This window comes from Podarcis pityusensis (genome assembly GCF_964106645.2).
Source record: "Podarcis pityusensis genome assembly, chromosome: 7".
NCBI lineage: Eukaryota > Metazoa > Chordata > Lepidosauria > Squamata > Lacertidae > Podarcis > Podarcis pityusensis.
In genome coordinates this window covers 64,668,243-64,694,427 of record NC_138031.1, presented here as the reverse complement: position 1 = coordinate 64,694,427, position 26,185 = coordinate 64,668,243, and the positions used below count along the sequence as shown (strand labels likewise).

The following is a 26,185-nucleotide window of genomic DNA, read 5'->3' as shown; positions in this document are numbered from 1 at the left end:
TAGCGCTATCTGGTGCCATTCGAAGAAAGAGATTCTATCAATAAGCTAGGAAAGGGGGGGGAGGAAGAACATTGCTGTGTATGTGATTTCTATGCAAAGCAGCCTATTCTGCCACGTTAAAAAGGGGGCAGCAAAACAGAATCCTGCTATTCCAGGCACCAGAACACTTAACAAGTCAAGCATCCGTCCGGCTTATGCCTAGCTTCTTCTGTCTTGAATTCATAAGAAGTACCCACAACAGGGCAGCCCCTGTTCTGTCCTTTCGGTTCAGCTTGCCATCCGCCAGCACAAGCGAGTCCGTCCCCCCTACACACAGCTGCAAATGTCTGTGTGTTTTTTAATCTTTTGCTGACCACGCAACGGCAGCTGGATTTCCTGCTGCCTTCCTAAAAGGGGTTGGTTCAACTTAAGTAAATACTGCTTGCATTGAGACCTTTGGAGCCTTGCCCAAGCAATGTTACTGCACAGGTCTCTTACGTTCCACAACACATTATGTTCTGCCTCACTGAGAAGGGCCTGATGCGGTTAGATATTGGACAGTCTTCCATTTATTTTCTCTTTTTGGAAGACCTAGCCTCTTTCCACACGCCACAGTTTATTGCAAAGCTGGGAGGGCTTCTGACTCCTGAATCTGCACTGACTTTAATTCTCAAAATCAGCACATTCAAATTAGCAGGTTGAGCTACTGCCAAGAAGAAAACAGGCATATTGTTGCTAAACAGATGTGTACAGTTAGCATTAGTTCATTACTTCAGATCACAAGCACAGTCAGAATGGTTGCAGAATTCAAGTCTTACAAGTTAATTCAAGCTCCCCGCGTCTGTAATTCTTCCAAGACAACAAAAATGCTGAAAGAATTTCGGGCAGATCTCTCAGCCAGGTCACAAAATATGAAAAACCAGCAACTCGCCAGAAATAGCCTTGGGACTGGGGTTCAAATCCTACTTAGCTATGAAACACTTTGGCAAATCATATGTCAGCTACAACTGGTTGTTTGTAAAACAGTGACCTAGAGTGTAACAATATTACAACAGCAGCAAAGGTGATAGTTGCTTACTAGCAATGTGCAGGCTGGATGGATTTTGAAGGGGTGTTGTTTTTTTATGATTATATTTATAGAAGAAAAAGCATGTCTTTACAATAGGCAAACCTCTCTGCCAAATTATCTGGCTAAGTCTTTTATTCCTAATAGGATGTTTGGATAACCTGTGGCCCTAAAATGCCAAAACAAGAAAAAAAATATGTAAACACTGGCTCAGTTTCATCTCTGCAGCCATAAGGAAAAAGACTTGTTTTTATTTAATAGTTAAGAACCCAGAAATACAGATGGGAGCCTTGGGAAGCTAGTGGTCAAGTCTGATCATTAAATGGTTCCTTCCAAAAGCTATACATCCACACAGTCATAGTTCTTCCATAAACAGAATTTGTTCCAAGGCAAGTCAGCTACTCAGCACTTAGCAGCGCTGCCTGCTAAGGACCAGGATAATCACAGGCTCAGTTTATCATCTGGGAAACGTGCATCTAGCTCTCTATGCAAACTGACACCAACCTGCCTACTGGGCTCCCTTAAAGGAAATGTGTTGCAAGCCAGCTCCTGCATCAGAAGAAAGCTCATGTTCTGCAAATTCCGTGAATCATCCTTCTCAGCACCGATAGGGAGTCTTTTTCAAAAGCTTTGCCCTTGAGAGAAAAGGGGGAACAAGAAATTGCAGCCCTTTTAACAGGCTTCAACTGATGCTAATAAAAAGAAAGAAAGATGTGTGTATCAGAACAGATAAGCTCATCTCTCGTGAATTTTGCAAAGTGCTTCCTTCCATCCTCCTTTCCTAAGGTTTGCTTGCTAAATGTAATCTCTGCCACCCACCCCCCACAGCCCAAGACCAAAGGCAAAGCTGTGCTTTACCATTCCTTTTGAAACACTGCATTTTGCTAGCTACTCTCGCACCACTTGCCTGGAACAGAAACAGAGGACCAAGGTCAGTGCAGACGTGGGGGGGCTTGAAACTTCAGCCCCCAGGGAGCAGAAGGAGCCACTCAGCATCCTAAGAAGCCTCACCATGTAGGGACCAAGGTTCACTTTCGGCAATCCACACCATTAAATTTCTGCACAGAGACCTATTCAGAAAGCTTCGCACAAATGCCATTCAGAACCACTATGGAAGAAATTGTCCCTTGCAATAGAAAAATATATGAAATCAGCATCCGCCAGCTATAGGTAAACTAAGAGCATCTTCTAAGTTTCTGCCACTGAAGCTCTCAATTGCAGAATTTTATAGTGAAAACAGAATTTAAAGAGCTTGGGTACTAGAAATGAGTAAACAATGAATGCCAGGCTATGGAAAATTACGGAAAATGACTATGTATTCTTCTACTTGGTGCAGAATGTGAGATCCTGCACTTCAAAATTCATTCATTCTTCTTTTCTTAACCACTACTGTCCTAGGCTGCGCAGTCCACTTAGGTCCCAGTATTCCTTATTATTTATTAGGCTCCTGAGAGTAAATCATTCTAGTTTCTCTGAAAACTTTTGAGGAAAAGCTACAGTGCCAGTTCTGGATTCTCTTAAGACTAACAAGAGTGAAATTAATTCGCAACTCCCATCTTATCTCAACACTTTCTCAATAAGGATTGTTACAGTGTCTCCCCACCCATCATAAATCAAAAAAAGAAAAGTTTGGGTAAATCCATGCCATACATTAAGAGCACATGACTTCCTCCACAATCCTGGGAACTGTAGTATTTTCAGGATGTTGGGAACGGCGTCCTTGTGAGGGGGACAGTACAATTCCCAGGATTCTTCGGGGAAATGTATGTGCTTTAAATGTGCATCAGATGTGTGTTAAATGTATAGTGCGGATCTGCCCAATGTTAATACAGTGACACCAACCAGACATGTGCCTACTAACAAACAAAACCAACTACAGGACTGTAACTTCCGCATGGCTGAAATTTTTAATGATAATTCCCATTCTGAGCTATGTACATATGCACAGCTACCCTCAAAAATCAGACTAACTACAATCTTATCAGGAAAACAGTGGGGCAGACCCAGAGCTTTTTCCTCCAGCTGGAACTCAATGGAACTCAGTTCTGGCACCTCTCTGGTGTGCGCCACTGCCATTATAAGAGAAGGGGGGGTGTTCACAGTGAGTTTCAGGACCTCTTTTTCTGGAAAAATAGCACTGGGCAGACCTAACTGTTGAAACACCTTTTGTTTTCAGTTATTAAATCCCAACTATAGAAGCCATTTTGATTTCGTATGAAAAACAAAAATTTCGACACTCATAATTTATGGAAATCTGCCTGAATACCAAGGACCTTTTCACACCTTTTAAAAAACACCCTTCTTTGGTAAGAGATCATATGGAACCCATTGTCATGTTGCTGTACAGAACAATATAGTAGAAGTGGGCTTTTTTGCTGTGTGGACATACTCTGGAAACTCTTCCCACAAAAAGCCAACATGCCCAAGTTGGCACCCGCGCTTACACAGGCTCCAAGTTAATTGTGTACAATGGCTTGAAAGAGAATCCCGACAATCTCTTCTTAAACAAAATGCATGTTTCTAGCCCTCATGGTGCCAAGGCACTTGATTCCTGCATTGCGGGGGTTGGACCAGATGACACCCACAGCCCCCTCCAACGATTCTATGATAAAGCTGAACCAGATTTTTTTAAAAGACGGTGGCAGTGCATTAGGATTTTGCTAATGATGGGCAAAAAAGGAAGCACAATAAATTTCTTTATTCTCCTCATTGGGCCTCCTGAGATGCTGTCCTTTTGTCTCTCTCCCCTGACTCTGGTGGATGTCAGAACTCCTGTATTTCCCTATATATGTGCCCTATTAGACACACTGCATAAATATGCACACCAGACTTGTATTGTAAGCACTAACACAATACCCAAAGCTATCAGGAGCTTTTTACAGGAAAGTCCCTGGACTCCCACGAGGTCGAATGAGTGAGCTGGCAGCAGGGGAACGGAGAACTCTGTCCCTCGTCCACACCCACCACAGAAATGAAGTTTGTGTTGCTCTCAGTCCTGCAGCAGGCCAGTTTAAAAGGAAAAAAAAAAAAAACTGTTGCAAGCTACTGACTTCTGCAGGCTGATTCACAAAGCTGGTGAGCATCTATGCACAATATCCAGAAATTTAGCAGCCTGGGCCAATGCGGTAGGAGCTATATGCAATAAAGCCAAGGGCCCCTGGGCAGCAATTGTGGGAAGCTTTGCTCAACAATTTAATTCAACAACTTCTACCTTTTTAGAAATCTCTACCTTCCCCTTTTCCAGGAACTCCACATAATACGAGCAAGCCAAGTTACCAATTCCGAAAAGCTGCACCTCTGTAATGGCGAGAAGCAATTAACAATGCATGGAATCCCCTCTGTTTGCAGAAAGTATTCCAGCTGCATAACTTGGAACGGTAGGATGTTGTGGGACGGCAGTGTTGTCAGCCTGCATGCTGCATCTTTCGAGACATGCACAAAAACCATACGGTGCGATAAAATGTGATGTGCCGACTATGTAAGGACACCTGGCCAAAGGCATTGTGGTGCCAAAAGGACTTTCCCCCATTACTTCAGCCTTACAATGAGCACAGTCAATTAGCGAGTTAAGAGAGAACAGCAGCTCAGCAGCTCCAGTCTCCCAAGATGAATTAAGGGCTCTCTTTGCAGAAAACAAACTTGATCTCTACAGGACGACACTTGCCAAGTCCTGACAAACAAGCCAATCATCATGAGTGTAGCTTGAAGTCTACTAAATCTTAATCTTTGTTTAGAGACACTCAAAACCAGCCAGTTTTTTTCACGGGTTACCTGTAATTTTAGCATCACCAGGCCTTCCCAGCTCCATTTCCATTCCTGGCACTTCCTACAATATCAACAACCACTATTATATTCCTCACTCAACAGTGGGGGGGGGGAGGGAATCCAGGGGGTGAGTGGGAGGGGCAGAACAGGGCCAGTTGTCTGAGAAGATCCCATGGCCATGCAAGCTTTCCTCGAGAAATCTCTCTCAAAGCTTGTAGGTGTGTCACATTCCTTTTTCTGCGCATTCCCGCTGTGTAGAAGGGGAAGGTAAATATTGGTGTGGTGCGTAGAGATGGCAGCTCAATAAAGATACTGACAGTCAAGCAAAACAGACTGCAGATGCAATCCAAGAAACACATCCCAAAAACAGGATTTCAGTAAGGGCAGTCCTGAGTACTGACTGATGCAGAGATCTCTTCTAGCTTGGACCTGATAATCCCCACATGAGGTGGCAAAGTCAACTCACTGAGGTGAGGGGATCGATGAGATGGATCATTTTAAGACTCCCATTTGGGGGCGGGGAGAGAATTACAGCTTTTGAGCATTGCCCTACATTAAAAACTACAGTGGTACCTCGGGTTAAGAACTTAATTCGTTCTGGAGGTCCATTCTTAACCTGAAACTGTTCTTCACCTGAAGCACCACTTTAGTTAATGGGGCCTCCTGCTGCTGCCGCGCCGCCGGAGCATGATTTCTGTTCTCATCCTGAAGCAAAGTTCTTAACCCGAGGTACTATTTCTGGGTTAGCGGAGTCTGTAACCTGAAGCGTATGTAACCTAAAGCGTATGTAACCCAAGGTACCACTGTATATGCAAACAGAATATGAACATTCTAGCTCAGGCTTCCTCAATCTTGGCCCTCCAGATGTTTTGAGACTACAGTTCCCATCATCCCTGACCACTGGTCCTGCTAGGGATGGGAGTTGTAGTCCAAAAACATCTGGAGGGCCGAGTTTGAGGAAGCCTGTTCTAGCTCAACCTTCTGTGGAAAACTGGCATGGCAGGAAATGCTTCGTGGAGGAAAGCATTAAAAACGTGGATTCTTCTCACCTGAAGTGGTACAAGGAACTCATTCTGGTGCACAGGCAGATTTGAACCTTAGGATCCCCTGCGTTTTAACTTGCTCATAATGCTCATGAAAGTCAGAAGCCCCGGGCCACACAAAAGGAGCTGTGACCCTTCTCCGCAGTAGAAATGGGCAAATATTGGCACAGGAACAAGCTGTAGGGCCTCCAAATGGCCCACGGCTTCTCTGGCTAGAACAGCATGGGAAGCATACTGCAGCTGCCGTACCATGAAGGTAAATGTCAGAAAGGGAAGGAAGCCGTACCACTTTTTACAATGCTGTAAAATCTTCTCTTGTCCCAAGCCTGCTGGGCCTTTAAAGCTGCTCTCAAACACTTTAAATAGCATAAAAGGTAAAGGGACCCCTGACCATTAGGTCCAGTCGTGGCAGACTCTGGGGTTGCAGCACTCATCTCGCTTTATTCGCCAAGGGAGCCAGCGTACAGTTTCCGGGTCATGTGACCAGCATGACTAAGCCGCTTCTGGCAAACCAGAGCAGCGCACAGAAATGCCATTTACCTTCCCGCCAGAGTGGTACCTATTTATCTACTTGCATTTTGACGTGCTTTTGAACTGCTAGATTGGCAGGAGCAGGGACCGAGCCACAGGAACTCACCGCATTGCAGGGATTCGAACCACCGATCTTCTGATCGGCAAGTCCTAGGCTCTGTGGTTTAACCCACAGTGCCACCTGCGTTCAATGGCATACACTACCCATAATACAGAACTGAACCTCATAGTGCCATGGAAGAGGCAAGCAGATATGGCAGAAATGCATCACTGAGGTTGTTGCTGGGTCACACAGAAGACCACATTTCAGGCCGTATTCAAAAGCACACCAGTGCTCCGATGTGGAGCATAATTACAAGGAAACAAATCCTGTTGAACTGAGCAAGACTCGCTTCAGAGTAAACCTGCTCTGAATCATATACTTCTCTGCTCTCTCAATCACCTGTTCCTAAGCTTATATAAACCCAGTAGTGACCAGCATGTTCTTAGACTACCACTCCCAGAATTCCTGAGCATGGCATACTGATGGCTAGGACTGATGGGAGTTGGAATCTAGCAGATTCCTGGACAGTGCCATGAGCATCACTCATAGTCAGCATGGCACTGCCTTAATGGTTAGTCATGTAAAGACTTGAGAATGGTTCATTCCCAGCATGAATAAGCATTAGAACTGATTTTACATAGATAGCTAAGACGGACAAACACATACATACATAGATCCCAATTATTACTATCATTGAGGATGGAGCTGCCCTGTATCCAAATGTCTATGCATGAAAAAAGCTCAGATGAAGCAGAAATTCACTCATGGGAGCAGAGAATGAAAAGACACCTGCTGCACAATTCTTAGATCCTGTTCAGCAAGTGCAGAATGTGGGAAAACTTTACTTCTTACGTGTGTTCTCCCTCTGAACATTTTTATTAAAACCTGAAGCAGATGGAGATCTTTGAAGTTTGATATTTAAGGCAAAAAAAAAAAAAAAAGGCACACAAACTCTCCAAGGCATGCCCAAGTTTTACTTAAGGGGGTATAGAGAGCATCAAAAGATGCACATTTTCTGGGCAAATGTGGGGAAACCCACTTTACCTTCAAAAGTGAATAGAAACAGGCCCATAGCCGAACGAGGCAGTTTGAAACACGTCTGATTGCTCGATTATATAACCCATTAAACAGCATGTTAAGCTACTGGTTGCCAAATCCCAGCTGGGCGTGGGGGGGGGGGGGGAGACTCCCGTGCTTAAACTGATGTGAAGCATACAGCTCCTTTGCCTATTGCATCTCCAACTGCACAGCAATTAAAGACACTCTTCCTTTCTTGTCTTCAGAATTACACTCTCAAGGACACTGTTTTGACTCCCAAAGTAAGCTCCTGAAACAACCATCCCCACGGACGATCAGATTCTACAAAGTTAGCTTCACCTGGCAGCATGGGCTTTGTAAGTATGGAGCACAATGTTTATCCATTCATTCATAAATACATTTATATCCCACCTTCTGTCATGGAAGCCAAGGCAGTATGCTGTACACATAGTTCACACTGTCTATGGTTCCCTCTACCTTGCCCTCCAAAGTTGCTGCCATGGCCCAAACAGCTCTGAGAGCCCGGCTTGCTGTCACACTGCAATTCACAGCGCCATCTGTTGGCAGCCAAGCAAACTGCAATGTGATGACATCCTTAGGAAAATATGTACCAGGAGAGAAAGTTCAGGAGGAGGCAAGAAATGTAAGTAGCTTTCGAGGCCACATTTGATCTGTGGCCTGCCTGCCTGTTGTCTACACCAAACCTGGCATTAAGTCCAGCACATGAGTCTCTCTGATACTGTTCTTCGGTTCTGTTAAGGCACTTACGAAAGAGGGGAGAAAGTTTGTTTTATTTCTATAATATTCTGGATAATTTCTGGAATAGTGTTCAGTCACCACCACAGATCAAAATTGCTACCCTACAAATTAGCAAGAGCCTTGTGGTAAACAACTCACCTGGGTCAACAGAGATATGGAACTCCATGAAAGCAAGTGGCGTCCTTTGGGCTTCAATGGCTAGCATGGAAATGCAGCTTCTTATAAGGGTAGTAAAAAATAATTTTGAAAAATTACAGGCTAGTAACTTCTTCCTTATTTACAAGGCTGATATATAATCATAAAATGATGGAGTAGTGGGCAGAGGGGAAAAGGTTTGCAAAAAATGTGCATCCTTAATATACTTTTAATCAGTGCGGTTAAGAGTACAGTGGTACCTTGGATTACATATGCTTCAGGTTATATATGTTTCAGGTTACAACTCCGCTAACCCAGAAATAGTACCTCAGGTTAAGAACTTTGCTTCAGGATGAGAACAGAAATCGTGCTCCGGCGGCAGCAGGAGGCCCCATTAGCTAAAGTGGTGCTTCAGGTTAAGAACAGTTTCAGGTTAAGAACAGACCTCCGGAACGAATTAAGTACTTAATCCGAGGCACCACTGTACTTTTAAAGGGCCAAACTAATCCATGTAAAGTGATCTTGAGTGCAAACCCTTAGGTCAGAGCAGGACTTGAAAGGCACAAGGGAACGTGGAGCAGTAGCTTTCGGACACTCTCCTCTTTGCAAAGTCAAGAGAAACATCCCGCCCCCCCAAAAAAAACAGCTGTGGGGAGGCGCAGGATAGTCTCCCATCCATTTCTGTAGTAGCATTCCCAGCAAAAGCTGTTCTCCTCCTCCTCTTCCAGCCAAAATGACAGGTTCACATTTAGCCAGTCTTTTTTAGACAGCGCCGTCAGAGAATCTCAATTGAAGCTCAGAGGCAGCAGCTACGTGCAACTTGTGTGTTTGTCACCACCACAGCAGCACACTGCTTCCATTTCCTTCTAAAGCATTTCCAAAGGGGAAACGCAGTGCTTTAAAAGTTGGTTCTTCCCACCTCACACCCCACCCTGTTCTCTCCAAAAAGCACAGCCACTCCTTGCTTCGGCTGATTACCAAGCAAGGTTAAAACTTCCCCGTCTCACAGAGGCTGTGTGTGTGTCCCTTGATGAAGCGTGTTAATTGCCAATCCCACAATACTGCCCAATACCCAAGCAAGATCTTTGGTCCATCTAGCAGCTCTGGCAATGCCTCTCCCCAAGGTCTCAGGCAGAAATTTTGCTACCTGATCCTTTTATTCCTGGAGATGCCAGGATCAATCGTAGGCCTGGGATTAGCCCCCCACAAAAGTAGCTCTCTCTGATCCCTGAGGGCTCTTTCTGAACCAGGTAAGACACACACAGGTGAAATGTTAAACTTAACCTCTTAAAAATTAGAGACAGTAGGAATTATTCTTTAAGATAACCTAGGAAGATCCCAGCACCAGGAAGTATGGCTCAAGACGCTGAGCTGTGAATCAGGAAGTTCCCGCTGACAAGAACTCACGAAGCAGCCTTAGGCAAACCACACCGCCTGTCACCACCGGTCCTCTTTCTGCAATATAAGGACAATATTCTTCCTTACCAGTTGTTGTAAGGAAGAGCGCTAAAATTTACGTGAAGCTGCTCGCATACTACGGGCAAGTAAAAAATAATTAGAACTAAAGGAAAGCAATACTTTGCCTGAATAAACACTACAGTGGTACCTCTGGTTAAGAACTTAATTCGTTCCGGAGGTCTGTTCTTAACCTGAAACTGTTCTTAACCTGAAGCACCACTTTAGCTAATGGGGCCTCCCGCTGCTGCCGGAGCACGATTTCTGTTCTCATCCTGAAGCAAAGTTCTTAACCCGAGGTAATATTTCTGGGTTAGCGGAGTCTGTAACCTGAAGCATATGTAACCCGAGGTACCACTGTATTATGCCAGTATAAAGGCTGCAACCCTACCAAGGCCCCTTAAATCCCTGGGAAACTCCTGGGGAACGACAGTCATGTAGTGTATCCACAGCAGTGACCAGAGGAGGAATAACCACTGGGAAGAGCGAAGAGAAGAAACACCATGGTGAACCTGTAGTAGCAAAACTAGGCCCCTTCACCTGCCCCACCTGCAATGAAGTATGTTTCTCCCGTATCGGTCTCTACAACCACAGCAGACAATGTAACTCTCAAACGGTTTGATTTTACCCCCGAAAATGCACTCTACCATTGTCTCTCAAGACAGAAGGATGCCCCGAACAACAACATAAAAAAACATGGGTTCTCGCAACTAAACTGAATGCATGGTTACAGGCTGACTACAGAATATAGATAACTCTGTGTGTGTCAGTAACAATAACTGATAAGCATTTTCTCATAGTACACTGTGCTTAGAATGTTTAGTGAATAAGTAAATTATTTGCCTTCCTAAACAGTTTATCTTTTATTTTAATTTAAGAAACAAACACTTGTAGAGAGCTTTCCAGCGTTCTGCAGGCATTATCTAGCTGCCAACCTTGCAAACAACTCTGTAATGCAAATTAGGATTAACATCCCTCAACATGCAGATGGCGGAACAGAGAGAGACTAAACTGACTGACTTGCCTTTGGGCCACCTTCTGAGTTCATAAAGGTAAAGGGACCCCTGACCATTAGGTCCAGTCACGGACGACTCTGGGGTCGCGGTGCTCATCTCGCTTTATTGGCCGAGGGAGCCGGCATTTGTCCGCAGACAGCTTCTGGGTCATGTGGCCGGCATGACTAAGCCGCTTCTGGTGAACCAGAGCAGCGCACGGAAATGCCATTTACCTTCCCGCCAAAGCAGTACCTATTTATCTACTTGCACTTTAACGTGTCACAGGGATTCGAACCACCGACCTTCTGATTGGCAAGCCCTAGGCTCTGTGGTTTAACCCACAGCGCCACCCGTGTCCCGCTCTGAGTTCATAAAGGTAAAGGGTAAAGGTACCTCTGCCCGTATGGGCCAGTCTTGACAGACTCTAGGGTTGTGCGCTCATCTCACTCTAGAGGCCGGGAGCCAGCGCTGTCCGCAGACACTTCCGGGTCACATGGCCAGCGTGACGAAGCTGCTCTAGCGAACCAGCACCAGAGCAGCACACAGAAACGCCGTTTACCTTCCCGCTATAAAGCGGACCTATTTATCTACTTGCACTTAAGGGTGCTTTCGAACTGCTAGGTGGGCAGGAGCTGGGACCGAACGACGGGAGCTCACCCCGCCGCGGGGATTCGAACCGCCGACCATGCGATTGGCAAGTCCTAGGCGCTGAGGTTTTACCCACAGCGCCACAGCTCTGAGTTCATAGCATGGGCAAAATTCAAAGGGCTTCCCAGTTTGTAGTGGTTATGCTACACCACCTGTTCACCAGGAGAGGCACCACGGGTTCATCAACTTGCAGGGTTAAGAGCTGTAACAACTCTAGAACAGGACATGGCAAGCATCAGATAACAAGTTCTTTCCCTTTGCAAAAGCTAACAGGTATCAACCCCGTTGTTGCACAGTGATCCAATTTTTTCTTAACTGGCTTGGGGAAAATGCTAAATTGCAGCTAACAGCTGCTTTGTAATTGTGCCAGGACTCAATTGTCCTTTCCATAGCACCTTAAAATCCAAGAGGCAACTAGAAACTAATAGCAGGCAGACAATAACAATAAATTCTTAAGCCATGTGAAGTTTATCATCAGCCGCTGAAGCTCAGAACCCCACTCATTAATGTTGTGGGAGGGAACTAGATTCAAGAACTGCACAGGTCAATTTTTTCCCCTTTTAGTTCTCGTGAATTCCCTCAATCAAGGAATGAAATTCTCCAATTCTCTTTTAAGTGCTTCCCCCAAGTGCTTACAACTAGACATTGCTTCAAGAAACATTCGCACAGACTTTAATTGCAGAGCAGCTAGAACACATTCAATGTAATAAAACACACAGAACACAAGGGCAGCTCAAATTAATTTAGCTTCCTCTTATAATCTTTGTTTTGTGAATGTACTACCACGGTTTTAGGGGTGTTTAATGGGGAGGGGTAGAACAAACTGTTTTCCATTTGGAAGAGTGCCCTTTCAACCTTGACGTGTGATGTTAACACAGGAACAGGGAGGTGTGTGAAATTGATCTACATTAAAATCCAGGGTCACGTGGTACAAACAGAGTCTGCATATCGTCAAACAGTGTAGCTTCAACTCAAAACCCGCATGCAGTGGTACCTCAGGTTAAGTACTTAATTCATTCCGGAGGTCCGTACTTAACCTGAAACTGTTCTTAACCTGAAGCACCACTTTATCTAATGTAACCTGAGGTACCACTGTATTATACAGGCAGCCACACTGTTATTAGTATGTTTTATACTGGTCTGTCAATCAAGAGACATTTACATTCAGTAAGTGAATTTTTAGCCCTCATCATGACAGGCTTGACAGTCTGAGCCACCCCAAAAGAATAGGGAACATTTTCAGTGACAGCCACTATAAGCCAAGTGTGAGGGAGGAGATGAAGCTTAGGAGACCAGGTGCAAAGGACCACAAGGCTTTCAGAGTTGCAAAGGAGGGAATTTCTCACAAGAGGTGTATCTTGTGAGAATGAGAAGAGTCCTTCCTGTTGATGTTTGTACCTGGGTCTCCCAGACTATCATTCCCTTCCTCCTCATGTCACATTTTCCCTAGCTTTCTCCATCACCACTTGCCTAAAAATAGTCCCATTTGGTGGCAACCAAACTGGGCTCAGAACCAAACTATTTGGTTTTTAAAGAAGATAAAGACAAATTCATTCCACAGTCAGTCGTGCTTCTGAATACCAGTTGCTAGAAACCACAGGAGGCGCGAGAGCTCTTGTGCTTTGGTCCTGCTTATAGGCTTTTTCCCACTGGGGCATCTAGTTAGCCACTATGAGAACAGGATGTTGGACAAGACAGGCCTGATCCAGCAGGCTATTTGCATGTTCTTAACTATTTGCACTCTTCCACCACTTGCACACGCACATGACTGTTGGGAAAGGGGTAAGAAAACTGCTGAAGAGCAGCACACAGGACCAGGAGGAAGCTGGTAGATGTGTGGAATCCCCAGGTTGCTACAAACACAGGGAGACTGCTGACACCCTGCCAATATGAACTCCTTTACCTTTAACAGCAGTGCTGGAGTGGGGATTTCTGCAGTTGCAGCTCTTCTCAGCCCTCCATGACAAGCTGCACTGGCTGAAAATCACACTCCTACACCTCTGCTGAAAGGCACAAAAGCAGCAACTGTGAGGGGTAGGGCTGAAGCCAATGTTGGAAACTCAGGTATATAAGCTAAACAACAAATGGCTCCTTAAACCAGGGTTACAGTCGCCAAAACAGAATGCCTAGTTGCCGTTTTGGGGCCAGACAAGTCGTATTTTTTCAATACGACTTTTTGGTTCCTGAAATTCATTCCGATTGTGCAGATAAAATATAACAGAATTCAACAGGATGTGTTGCTAGTGTGTGAAAACAGTCAAGATCCAAAGATCCCCAGGCATGTACCTCCAGATGGAGGCACCATCCTGGTGCCCAGCAGTGGAGGAAGCCGCTCAGGCGCCTAGGGCAGAGTGCCCAGGGGTGGGGCGAGAAGCCCCTGGGGCGGGGCCTCCAGAGTCTGCCTGCCTCCTCCCACACAGCCACCCTACAGCCAGGGAGGAGGCAGCGCACAGACCATTTGGGCAGCATGTAACCTGCATGCGCCCAAGCCACCTCATCTCTCCCAGGAGAGATGCGTGGCTTGGGCATGCTGTAGGACCCGCGGTGAGTGCCACCCAGCATTGTGTCACTCCCCTCAGTGGTGACACCCGGGGCGGACCGCACCCCCTTCCTCCACCCCTGCATCTTCACTTGGTCACAAGTGGCCGACAGCCGGGCACAAAATGTGCCTAGCATCTGGCGAATTTCGAACGTTGGCTGAGTCTATTAGTAGCATACCCACCAACATCCCACTGATGAAAATTGGGATGCTCGAGGGGTTTTTTGTCCCACACTCTCATGGCAACCAGCTGATTCACTCAATTGTGCAAGACCAAAAAATGAGCATCTTTTGGTCTGGCGGGAGAGTGCAAGACCAAAAAACAATAAGGGGACATTCCAGGATCCAATCAGAAGCCAGGATGGCATCTGTAATTCTGGGAGGTCCCAGTCAAATCAGGACAGTTGAGGAGTATGTAGCAGCCATATCCAAATCAGGACTTGGAGGTCTTTCCAGTACAGAATCCTTGAGGTCAGAGAGTCAGGGCTTGACTGAGAGATGCTTGAACCTAGAATGCCATCAATCCCCCACCCCCCCAAAAAATTCCAATTGGCTGATCAGGCAAAAGGCTCCCTGTATTTAGAAAAGTCCTGGCCAATCCAGAGGTTTCCTACAGACTGCCAACTGCTGGGGCCATTGCTATGGAGCCATTTTGCACCCAAAGGAGGGTCCAAGTCCTGAGAACTAGATACTTGTCCACAGAAGCTCTCTAGACCTAGCTCAAGCCTCCCTCCCCAACATTGTGTCTCTCTTTGCATCGAGTAAAACTATCTTTCCCCCCAAAAAATCAATGCCATTCAAATGAGAGCCTCTAAAAAGTCTTGTTCTTCTGCTGCTCAAGCCCTAATAATTAAATGAGCATTTAGAAGTAGGCAAGAAAGGATGTGTTTACATGCGTATCTGTTACACCAGACTGCTCCTTTACTTCATCTGTTCGTTAAACTGGCCGTTTTGCTTTAAGAGAATCCACAGAAGACGACGACGACAGTGGAGGAGGATTTGGAAGATCTTCTGGAAAAGGCTAAGACGTTGGAGGATGTTGTGCGCACAAAGATGCAGCTATTAAAGAGACCACAGTGCCCTCATTTAGTCCAGCAAATAGGAAAGTGGTTATTCTGTTCTGCAGCAGCTTTAGTAAGTTCTCAAACAAAGAAGCTTGATGAAGGCAGACAGAGAGGGACTTATCAGCTTAGGAAATGGGAAGGATGCTCCAATTAACTACCAAGCAGTCAGACGTAATTCACTCTGATGAGGCCAATGAGAGAAGACAAGATGGAGAAAATTCGTGGCCCAGCCACTTACACAACACTCAAAACATTCCCCTGCTGGCAGTTAAGCTGCCCACTCTTTTCTACAACTTTCCCCAACTACGTCAAGAGGTCATAGGTACGTCGATCATCCTAGGGAAACAATCCATGGGAGAGTTGTTCTTGTACAAGCCCTAGTGACACAAATCTGTTTCCATTGCTTCAACTCCATCTCTACTAGAGGAAAGTTCACCTGCTAAGAGTCCTGCATGTCAGAACTCTTGTTGAAAGGCAGAGGACCCCTCCTAGCAACAAGATCCCGTGAATCTAGTGTGTAGCAATGGCAAACTAGCAATGGCAGCTTGAGCCAGGATCCTGCTCTTTTCTGATGGCGTTTCCGCCCAAGGAAGTGTGCACAAAAATATTATTTCACATTAAAAAGGCATGCATAGTTAAGTGTTTTTAGGGTTGGACTGCAATCGGATGCATTAAAAAATGTGTATTTCACAGGAAGGATGCATTAAATTGTGTGCATTTTGCATACAGATTTTTCATGTGCTGTTTCATTATGTCCACAAAGAACAGGGACAAAATGGAGCTACAAGTGAGTGCCAGTGAAACTGACACAGAACAGACTTAAGCTAGTTGTGTGTTCTGACTTGTCATAGACACGCTAAAATATTGTATTCACCAGATACTGGAAAACCAATTGTTTATTACAGGCAATGACCATTTTGCGCACATCTGACACACGATGGCTGACACATGCATCACTTTTGGCCCCCAATGGGGGCAGAATGGGACAAAATGACCCAGAATGCAATCCCTGTGCAAACAGGAAGCTGCCTATATTATTATTTATTAAACTGTATGCTGTCCTCCATCTGAAGATCCCACAGCAAAGAGCCATGGGTTAAATAAGAAGTTGAAAAGCCCCAAACTCATCAGCTCTCATGGTACAAGAACAGGCCTTGTGAATCTTCCACCTAAAATCTGTTGTTTGACCTGGGTTTAAAGTAATTGTTACTACATTGCGGCAGCCTTTGGCTATGTGCAATAAAACTGACTGAGACTGAGACTGAGACTGAAGTAATTGTTACTAGTCACAGGGATACTTCAACCTCAGTACAGATCATTGCTCTGTATTAAAAAACAAAAACAAAAAAACAGTTCCCTTTCTCTTCTGTCTGTTTAGCATTATGGCCAGTGCAAAGGGCCTCATTTAAAAATTACACCATGTGCAAGAAGTGCTATGCAGTGAGCTGCGCGCCTGTAGTGGCTCACCACAACGATCAGGCAGTTTTCCACATGTCACCTCAAACTGTCATAAAGTTAGGCTCACATCATCATCTGCATGGGGAAAACACTTCACCAGAAAATGGCTCACCATGTATCAGCGGCCTAATCTAGAGTGGTCAGCCCATGGCAGCTGTATAACCTCACCCAAAGCTAGTCATGACGTAAGCTTGAGAGTATTTCAAGTTAGCCAGTTTCAGCAATGAAGTACTTATCTGGGAAATGCCAGCCCTGAACCATTTCACTCTTCACTGTATATCTATGGAGATTATCTATCAATCAAGCAATCATCCAATTTGCATGCCACCTTTCCAAAATTAAAGCCATGCTCAAGGCAGCTTACACACCATACGAAAAATTGCATCACTACAAGCATAGCAAAAGTAGCCATAAACAATAAACAAGACGTGAAAAACACACAGAACCAAACTGAACATTTCCCACATAAATAATGAGATACAAAATAAAGATACAGAAAATTAAAACCATCAACAACCCACCTCAACAAAAACCCTTAAACAAGACCCAAATCCATGAGCCTGTTCAGCGCTCCGCTTTTGTAGCTGGAGTCAGTCAGAGCCCCACCTGCCCAGGCCAGGTGGGAAAAGGCCTACAAGACAGGGAGCAGATCTTCCAGGACTCATAGCGAAGGTGGGGTCTACCCACCCCAACAAACCGCTCTTGCTTAGCATCCTGTTCAGAAAGTCCCATTTCCCCTTTGCACCCAACGAGCCCCACAAAAACAAATAAGGAAATGATTAGTAGAGAATGGGAAAAGGTGCAGTCGTGATAAATATCATGCGTTATTTCACATTCCAGGAAGGCCAGCTCCAGACCTTTACGGAAGTGCGAGGTGCTCCCCACACACTGCCCGCTATCTGCATATACTAACACATATGTATTATATATACAAGGCTGCTCCTCAACTGGTGTGCTCTGCGTAGATAAGATCTGATTAAGCGGCCGTGGAAGCCTGCCTTGCCTGCCAAACTCTCCATTGTCAGGAATCTGGAGAGTATCGTGAAGGAGGGCCTAGAGTTTAGGATCACAACTCAGTCGACAAGAGCCTGAAACTCTTGATCTCAGGGCATTGGTTTGAGCCCCACGTTGGGCAAAAGATTCCTGTATCGCAGGGGGTTGGGACAAGACGACCCGCGTGGTCCCTTCCAACTCCACAATTCTGGCAACTGCAGCAGCCTTTTGGAAGCTCCAGTCAGTGATGGGTCACCTGCTGGTCTGCAGGCCTCATCAAGATGCCAGACTCTGCGAACCTTTGACAGTAAGCATGCATTTCCAGTGCTAGCATACATCTAGGGCAACACAGCATCCTTTTAAAAAGCACTGTTACATCTCCGCTTGCTAGAAAACCAATGAGTATGTGTCCTGGCAACCCAGGGTACATTAATGTGTGCCCTTTTAAAATGCGTTGAGCAGGATTACTGTGTTGTTCTTGTTTTATTTTTTTTATTATGCAGTGCTTTTTTTCTATAAAAAATGTAGAAATAGTACCTCAGGTTAAGAACTTTGCTTTAGGATGAGAGCAGCGGCGCAGCAACAGCGGGAGGCCCCATTAGCTAAAGTGGTGCTTCAGGTGAAGAACAGTTTCAGGTTAAGAACGGACCTCCGGAACAAATTAAGTTCTTAACCTGAGGTAAAGGTAAAGGGACCCCTGACCATTAGGTCCAGTCGTGACCGAATCTGGGGTTGCGGCACTCATCTCGCTTTATTGGCCGAGGGAGCCGGCGTACAGCTTCCGGGTCATGTGGCCAGCATGACTAAGCCGCTTCTGGCGAACCAGAGCAGCGCACGGAAACGCTGTTTACCTTCCTGCTGGAGCGAAGCCTATTTATCTACTTGCACTGGTGTGCTTTCGAACTGCTAGGTTGGCAGGAGCAGGGACCGAGCAACAGGAATTCACCCCGTTGTGGGGATTCAAACCGCCGACCTTCTGATCGGCAAGCCCTAGGCTCTGTGGTTTAACCCACAGCGCCACCCAAGTCCCTCTGTACAAATATATGGTGGTGGTGGTGGTGGTGATGCAAGCATGCTTTGTATTCCTGAAGAACCTACATCACCGTGGGATGCTGGAGCAAGCAGAATCCCAGGCTATATATGGTATGTTTATCCAACAATCTGACATAAACAGGTTACCAAAAAAAAAAAAAAAAAAAAAAAAAGACAACAGTGAGGTGAGCAGAAGTCTTAGTTCAGATCCAGAGTTTTCTGACGACCTGCCGTCGGCCACCAAGTGGCTTCACATCATTCCTTGCAGGCATGCGAAGCGAGGGTTCTTGAGAAGCCTCTTGAAAGCAGGAAGTTCCACTCTGCTGTACCAAAGAGCAGCTATCTGCAGAGCTCTCCACAGTTGCTGGCTCGGCTCCACCCCTGCCTACTGCTGCTGCTGCCCCTCCTCTCTGCCCCATTCACAAGGCAACCCCATAGAGGGCACACGGCAAAGAATGCTGCCTGTTCCAAAGGTTGACGAGCACCAACAAGTGCGCCATCGACTTTCTTTAAGGAACAGCTGGGAGCAGCCAAGAGCACCGGCGCTCTCTGCCCACCCCATGCACAGGCAAGAGAGGACCTTTGTAAGACTATTTCATAACAGATCCAAAAAAGAAAGGGTTTTTGTTTTTGGGAGGGAGGGTAGTTGTTTAAAGGGGTGGAGGAAGGAAAGTTTACTGGAGATGCCTCAGAGCAGGCAGAGCAGACTCATAACTAGATTTAGAGTCCTGCCTAACCTGTTTTGTGGTATGTACTGTTTAACTGTGCTCTTTCTTTCCTTCCCTCCCTCCGTCCTTTCTTGGCAAGAAGATCCGCAGCCCCTTTTCCTCCTCTCTCTTTCACACATTTCTAAGAGGCTGCGCTGTGTTAAAGTGACGTTTCAAAAGAAGCCCATCAGATTGCCACAAATGTTTATTAAGGCATACAACATCTATATTTCGTAGCACTGAATTGTTCCGCACGTTTTGCTTTCATAAGTTCCTTTATCCCTCTTAGCCACCTCTCCTACTGCAAAAACCGAAGGTTCTCAAATAAAACACCTTTTTTCAAAGTAAACCTTTTTAAAAAAACTGTTCACCGCTTTGAGACTTTTTTTTTTTTGCAGTAAGCGACAAATAAATATAACAAGTCTAGCCAGTCCGAACTTGCAAACCACCCCACCTCCCATGCAGTAAAAGAAAACAAACCTTTCCTTTAGCATTGCAAGGGCACATGCATGTATATATGTCAATGGAAGGAAGGGGAGGGGGGAAATAAGAGGTTTGCCTACTTAACAAGAAACTGCTAAACTTTACCACAGGACACAACAGCAGAGAAAAGAGGGCATTCTAGTGATGGAAAGAGGAAGATGTTCAGCAGCTGTTAAGCAGCTGACATCAATCATGGCAATGGAGCAGTTAACAACAACAAAAAACGAGAGCAGAGAAGGAGGAAAGAGGAAGGTAGGAAATAAAGAGGCTTCTCAAAGCCTAGTAATGTTATTTGAATGCACTTCAGAGATGCTCAGTGCAAAAGCTGAGCTGGACAGAAAGCTAGGCACAAAGTTCTAAAAGCAAGCCTCCGTACCATTCAAAACCCATCAGGCTGAGGCCCAGTTTCTGAGACCCACTTTGTTACAATTCCCAGCATTACAGCCCAGAATCTGGAGTAACACAGCCCCACAGCTCTGCAAAGTTACCCCTTTCTCCAGGTGTGCATGGCTTCGCCATGGAGCTATTTATTGCTTGAGGCCCTTTCGCTCCTTTTATCGTTTTTTCAATGAAAAGCATGACGATGGTCTCTTGGGATCCAGGACGCTGCTTCAGCAGTCCAAGCCGTACACAAACAGAGGGGTGTGTGTGTGTGTGTGTGTGTGTGTGTGTGTGTGTAACAGAGATCCATGGTAAAGCTCATAGCGGCATGGTTCAGGCGTCACCCTAAGCTGAACCATGGTTTGGAACAAATGTGTGAGCTCCTGGAAAGGAGATCACAGCAGCTTTGCTGGTCAGCAGTCATTTTACTGCCGTTCCACACTGACAGTGCCAGGTGATCCAATCCTAAATCACACAATTTAGCTCTCTCTGCGCTAACCACAAGCTGTAACCAAGGTTTGCCCTGTGATTTTCTGAGTCATGGTTTGTTGGCTTAGCACAGCAGCAAAACTAGGAGGGAGGAATGAACTGACCATTCTTGCCTCTTCCAGAGCCCACAAGCCAGTCCGGCTAAACCATCATTTGGCTTAGCATAACAATAGGGAACGGGCCGTACATCACTGTACTTTAACACTGTACCCTCAAAGTGCTGATACTCCACTTTGAATAAGCCTGAATATTTTGGAATAGATTTTATTTCCTTGTTTCAAAGAAGAATCTGCTTAAAAGTTGTGCTGAGCCAATGCAATACCCCAAACCGACAGGGTCAATGTAGACCAATGAAACCCTCCCTTGAGATAATTTCCTCACATCAATCTGAATTTGGGCCTTGGCTACAACAGTTTAACAGCTTCCATTCTGGAAATCTTTTAATTTTGTGTATCTTCTCCTGATGCTGCACATACCAAATTACAACACGCAGTTTCCAGTGGCAAGGTGACAAGGACATTTGTGGACCCCTGCTCTGCAAAAAAGAACAAGGCTTCTGCGTCTTTAAATGGTTGCAGGGCTTGGAATTCCTATAGCGACCACTCCTCTCGTTGTTGTATGAGATGGTGAACATACTGAAACTTCCTCCAACTCTTTAAAACAAGCAGTGTCCTGAGGTTGTGTTTGAAGACTTTTCTCATCAATAAGAATGCACACAAGCTAAATAAGCACAACGAGGGACAGCCATTTTTTTGTTTTCCCATTCACCCCACTGCCCCTACTTGACTGGATATCCAGATTAAGTAAGGGAGATGGTGTTTGCAACTATAATAATAATAATAATAATAATAATAATAATAATTCCAGCCCACCCAAATAACTGTACTACCTCCACTTGTGTTCTGTTTCCTGTTCTGCAAACCCACCCAAAGCATTGGCATCATAAGCCTCAAGTGCCTCTTGCAAATGTTCCAATACCTGCAGTGACAGCCAAGCCAGAGAGGTTGAAATATAGCGCTGTCAACCTTGCCAGTTGGGCCTTCTCTGCTCTAAGGTGGGGCATAGCAGGTGCTTACTATTAATCAATGTGTCATTCGGAGGGACCTCTGCAAATCTGCAAGGGATCATTAAGACAAGCCCCAAAATATACAGAAAGCAAGAAACGTTACAGCCATCACCACCTGAGCAAGTTCACTAAATAACAATTTTGCAGTTCTCATCTGCACTGCTGCATTTATTGATAGATAGATTGATTGATTATGTCTGCATCTGGGGAGGGAAAGGTGCATTACTATTTTTACAGAGGGAAAGGGATAAAAAAAGAACTCAACTGCCAGAAGACAAAATGATGTTGCTTCAAACACACCCAAGAAATCTGGTTTGTGCAAAAGACCTTCTGCAGACCAAACTGGACCCAAGGAGAGTGGGATGCAGCCAGTTATATCGAACAGTTGTGCTTCCAGCAACAAACAGGGCATTCATAAAAACTGGAAGAGCCTCTGTTCTGGGGCTTTAAGTTCTGCAAATGAAACAATCCACTGCTGACGCTTTTCAGAGGGAGTGTTTTTTTTAAAAAAAGTGTTTCGGGGGGAGGGAGGGAGATGCCTCAGCTGCAGAAAATGTTATATGCAGAATATCAATTAAAAATAAACACACATGCGACGCTGAAAATGAATGAGAGCTACTGTTGAGCATTGTCACTCATTACTGAAAAGGTTGCCCCAAGGCAAAATGAACAGTATAATAGAAAATATATGGAAAGCTGGGGTTGGGGAGGAGGAATGGCAAAGAGGAGGCTGAGTGAAGGGGGGGCGGGGAGACAGACTACGCATTATGCGCTTTATAAGTAAAACGGGAAAATAAGGCATTTTGACACTCCAACATACAGAGTTTGCATTTTCACCAACTAAAAAGGAGCACCTAGTCTGCTTTCCTAATAGCAGCTACACCATTTCCACACTTGCACCAGAAAAAGGAAACATCTGGTGCTAACTGCCATTGTAGTCCAACCCCTTATAAATGTTTCACTGAGTTCTGAGCTATTCAGCCAGAGGCTTTTTACACAAAACAGTATCCCTTTAGTGATACCAGGGTGATAAAGAACCCCAGTCCATACATTCAACAGGTAGACCATGCCTTCTGCCTAAATGGCAGAACAGCAGTTTGCAGATCCCACACCTTAATGGTTACTCTTGCTTGAGACAAAACCAGCTGAGCTCAGAATACCTCAGTTATGTCAATGTTTGATCTGTATGTGAAGCCATCAAGCAAGCTGGAGGTCGAGGGGTTGCAGGAGGAGAAACAGGAACGGAGAAACAAGGATTACAAACCATTTATATGTGCAAGGTTCTGTCTCATTTTAGGAGATCGGTCCACATGTGACCTTCATAATTGACCAAAAGGGTATTTCAAGGCTGTCCTTGGAGTGGGGAGGGGGTGTCCCTGTTATTTTGCAAATGCTTGTCCACAAATCTTCTCCTGGGTTACATTGGGAGTTGAAACAGTAAGTAAAATTGTTTATTTTCCAACCAAGTTGTGTCTCTAGCCTTCACAAACCTCCCTGAAGAGACCAACAGGTATCTTACATCATCTCCAGACACCCCAAATTTAACTGGTTTGTACTCTCAGCCCCAAAACTAGGGTCCCCCTTTTCAATGTGGAAAAGAATATTCAGAGGTGTTCTATTTTTCCTGAACGATGCCAGGCTTTCAATTCCACAGCAACATGAACCTCCTCTTCCTGGCAACATATAGGAAATGCACAGCTTTTTCTAACAAGATAACAAACCCCCAAATTATTAAGTTCTATACGGGTACTCTTTGAGAACATTTTGGTCCCACGGACTAGTTTTAAGGAGTAACAGGTGCACTCAAGCAGAGGACAGGAAGGACATTGCCTTTTAGTGATAAGAAAAGCACAAGGAAATCTTTGGAACGTACTTATTAAGAGAGAGAAAGAAGTAGCAGCGTTAGTAGTAAAAAGTTAAAGATGGGATTGGTCAGGGTTTGGAAGATGTTACTCCCCACCTGTTTGAAAAGCTGCAGTGCTCCTTTTCTAAACTACATTTAGAAGACAACCACACTTTGGCTGTAACGCTAGCAAAACTTAAAATTCTGTTGATTTTCTAAGGGCTCGGCATATTTCGCATAGTATTCTTGACACCAGCCCTGTAAAGTAGACCAGCATTCTACCCTACTGCAGGTTGGAGGCAGAGGTTGAGACATATCAACTTGCCTAAAGTTTCCGTGTGAGCTTATAGAGCAGGTGAGATTTGAGCAGAGGCTTGCCTGGTTCCTATTTTATTATCCTCTGGAGGCTTGGAGATGACTTATTTCCCCAGTTTTTTAAGATAACAATCTTAATCTGGCTGCTTCATGCTGGCATGGTGCCAGTATTCAGCACGATGGGGGGAAATGCCAAGGGCTGGTACCAGATCGGCTAATGCAACTCTGCTGGGTGGCAGCTACGGCAAGCAAAAATCCATCCCCTTGGCATGAGTGCTGCCTTGTTAATGGCACTGGCACCCCTACACACAGAAAGAGAGTATATACATACACCACAGTTGGGGCTGACAGTCTTAGCAGTGGCGCCAGCCAAGTACATATGGGTAAGCCATTGAGGGGGCAACCTGGTACTAGCTGCACTGAGCAGGGCTTTGGGCCTGACCAGAGTGCATGTGCTAGCTGGCACCACACAGTTTATGATGCCAGTCCCACCAAGGACGTATGCATGTCAAAGGGCAATGCCGGTGTCCTTAACAGGGTGGTGCCCGGAAATAAATGCAGACTGAGTGGGGCCAGAGCTCTGCTTGCCACTAAGGGCTGCACCCACGAGCTATTAAGGAACCTCAGGGATGCACACACCACAAGCGACTTACCTAGGGGACCAACAGAGCCTGAAAATCTGGGTTCTCGTATTATAATTTCCGCTTCTAAACCTAGTTTTTTGCTAGATTGGCTTGTTCATTGTCGTAGCATTTGCTGCTATGTCGAAGTGAACTAACCCTGCCAGAATCAGAAAAGAGCTCAAAAACACACCAGATCAAGGACACCGCAACACAGCAACTGCAGAAACAGAAGGAGGGTTTTTGCTGGGGAAAAATATTGTTTGAATTAAAGTATCACGAGCGTGGCCAGCGTCCTGGGAATTCTGATGCTCTCAAAAGAAAACTTTTAAACTCTTCCCTGTTCTCTCCTGGCTTCGAGTTCATCTGTTGAAACGTCGATAATGTTTAAGTATCTGAAACAGCAGGGTAGCTGTGTTTGTAAGCCATGCGAAGGCTGCAACTGCAATACCGCCTTCTCAATGTAATCTCTCTCCACTCCCCTCTCGGTCCCTTTCCAGAGCTACAGGCATGAAGATGCAGGCCAAAGTACAAGCAAGGGAAATTAGCCAACCGGAGCTGCTGCGGAGGCTCACCTCCTCCCTAACCCCATGTGGCATCTCTGGACCAATCAACAAGCTCCACCCAGCTGTTCACCCAGCTCCCCGCACCCAGTGACTGACAGCAGTGCACTGTTACTGCAGAAGGTGTCATCCATCACTGGAGAAAGAGAGCTTTTCAGTGTACCAGAAACTTTAGACATCTTAAATCCATCCTAACACCTGCATTTTCTCCTTCCACACCCTGTTCTTTTCTCTCTTTTTAAGGGGGTGGGGTGTGATTTGAATGCATGCACACATACAGATAAGAGACCCAAAAGCAGACCAAAAAAAACTTTTAAAACTTCTTGTTATAACATGGTTTTCAGCCACTGCAAAAAAAAAAATAAACTCTGCATACAAACAACTTGTTAAGGATCTGAAACACCCTGCCATTGCATTCTTCTTCCAACATTGTGTAGCACACACACAACCTTACATTTGCCTCTCCTGAACCTTTAGGAGCTATGGGTGGCATGATACTGCTAAAAAACAGAAGAAAGAAATAGACCTGACAGCGTATAATATATGCCCAGATGACAGAAGACTGGCTTTACTAAAGACTCACGGGCATGCAAAATGCTTATCGAATGAGGCAGCTAGTATTTCCAATGTGGAGACTCCTCTAATTTCCCTACACAGAGTCTATTTTTAATCACCAACTACATGCACCCTCGCGTGTGCATACGTGCCACAGTACAACTGAACAAGCTCAGTAGTTCAGTAGTTCTATTTCACAGTTAATTTTCTGCTTTCATGTATGAGAAGAAACATTTCTTCCCCTTTCCTTTAGAAATTTTGCAAAAAGCAGCTAAGGGCACAATCCCGCTGCCCGAGCTGAGATTCCCACATCCCCAAAGTGCAAAGTAAACAGTTTGTCAAGTGCATCCCTTTATTCTTCCCATCAAGCCTGCACTTCCCTCCTATCTTATAACTCTCTTAACTTATGAACAGCAATTGAAGGATTAATGACAGAGCTGGGAATTTTAACCTAGGGCTAGGGCCAGGGATTTGAAGGCCTCTATAAAGCACGAGCGAGAGAGACCAGGTACAGCTCGCTCTCTCTCCATGTCCCATTTACTACCTTGAAAGCCTCTTACTATTTTCACATCCAAAACTAACATCTCACAACTGCTCAGTTTGCACAAGGACAGCTATGC

The 26,185-nt window shown here is 45.3% G+C and overlaps 1 protein-coding gene and 1 long non-coding RNA gene across 16 annotated transcripts in view; one reads left to right on the top strand and one right to left on the bottom strand.

Annotated features, from left to right (window-relative positions):
• The window catches only part of RREB1 (ras responsive element binding protein 1), a 126,908-nt gene that overhangs the window by 68,546 nt on the left and 32,177 nt on the right, over window positions 1-26,185 (bottom strand). For 3 of the 14 annotated variants that reach the window (XM_081014613.1, XM_081014612.1, XM_081014611.1), the window contains exon 3: window positions 24,481-24,667. The exons of the other annotated variants lie outside the window; for them this stretch is intronic. The gene's annotated coding sequence lies outside the window, so the exon portion shown is untranslated. The remainder of the gene's footprint in view (window positions 1-24,480; window positions 24,668-26,185) is intronic. 14 annotated transcript variants of the gene reach the window in all.
• LOC308482111 lies at window positions 18,868-26,022 on the top strand. Of its 2 annotated transcripts, none has more exons than XR_013989036.1 (3): window positions 18,868-19,111; window positions 19,844-19,985; window positions 24,948-26,022. It is a non-coding gene; the product is annotated as an uncharacterized lncRNA (long non-coding RNA). The 2 variants fall into 2 exon arrangements; XR_013989037.1 differs by having other exon boundaries at window positions 18,868-19,127.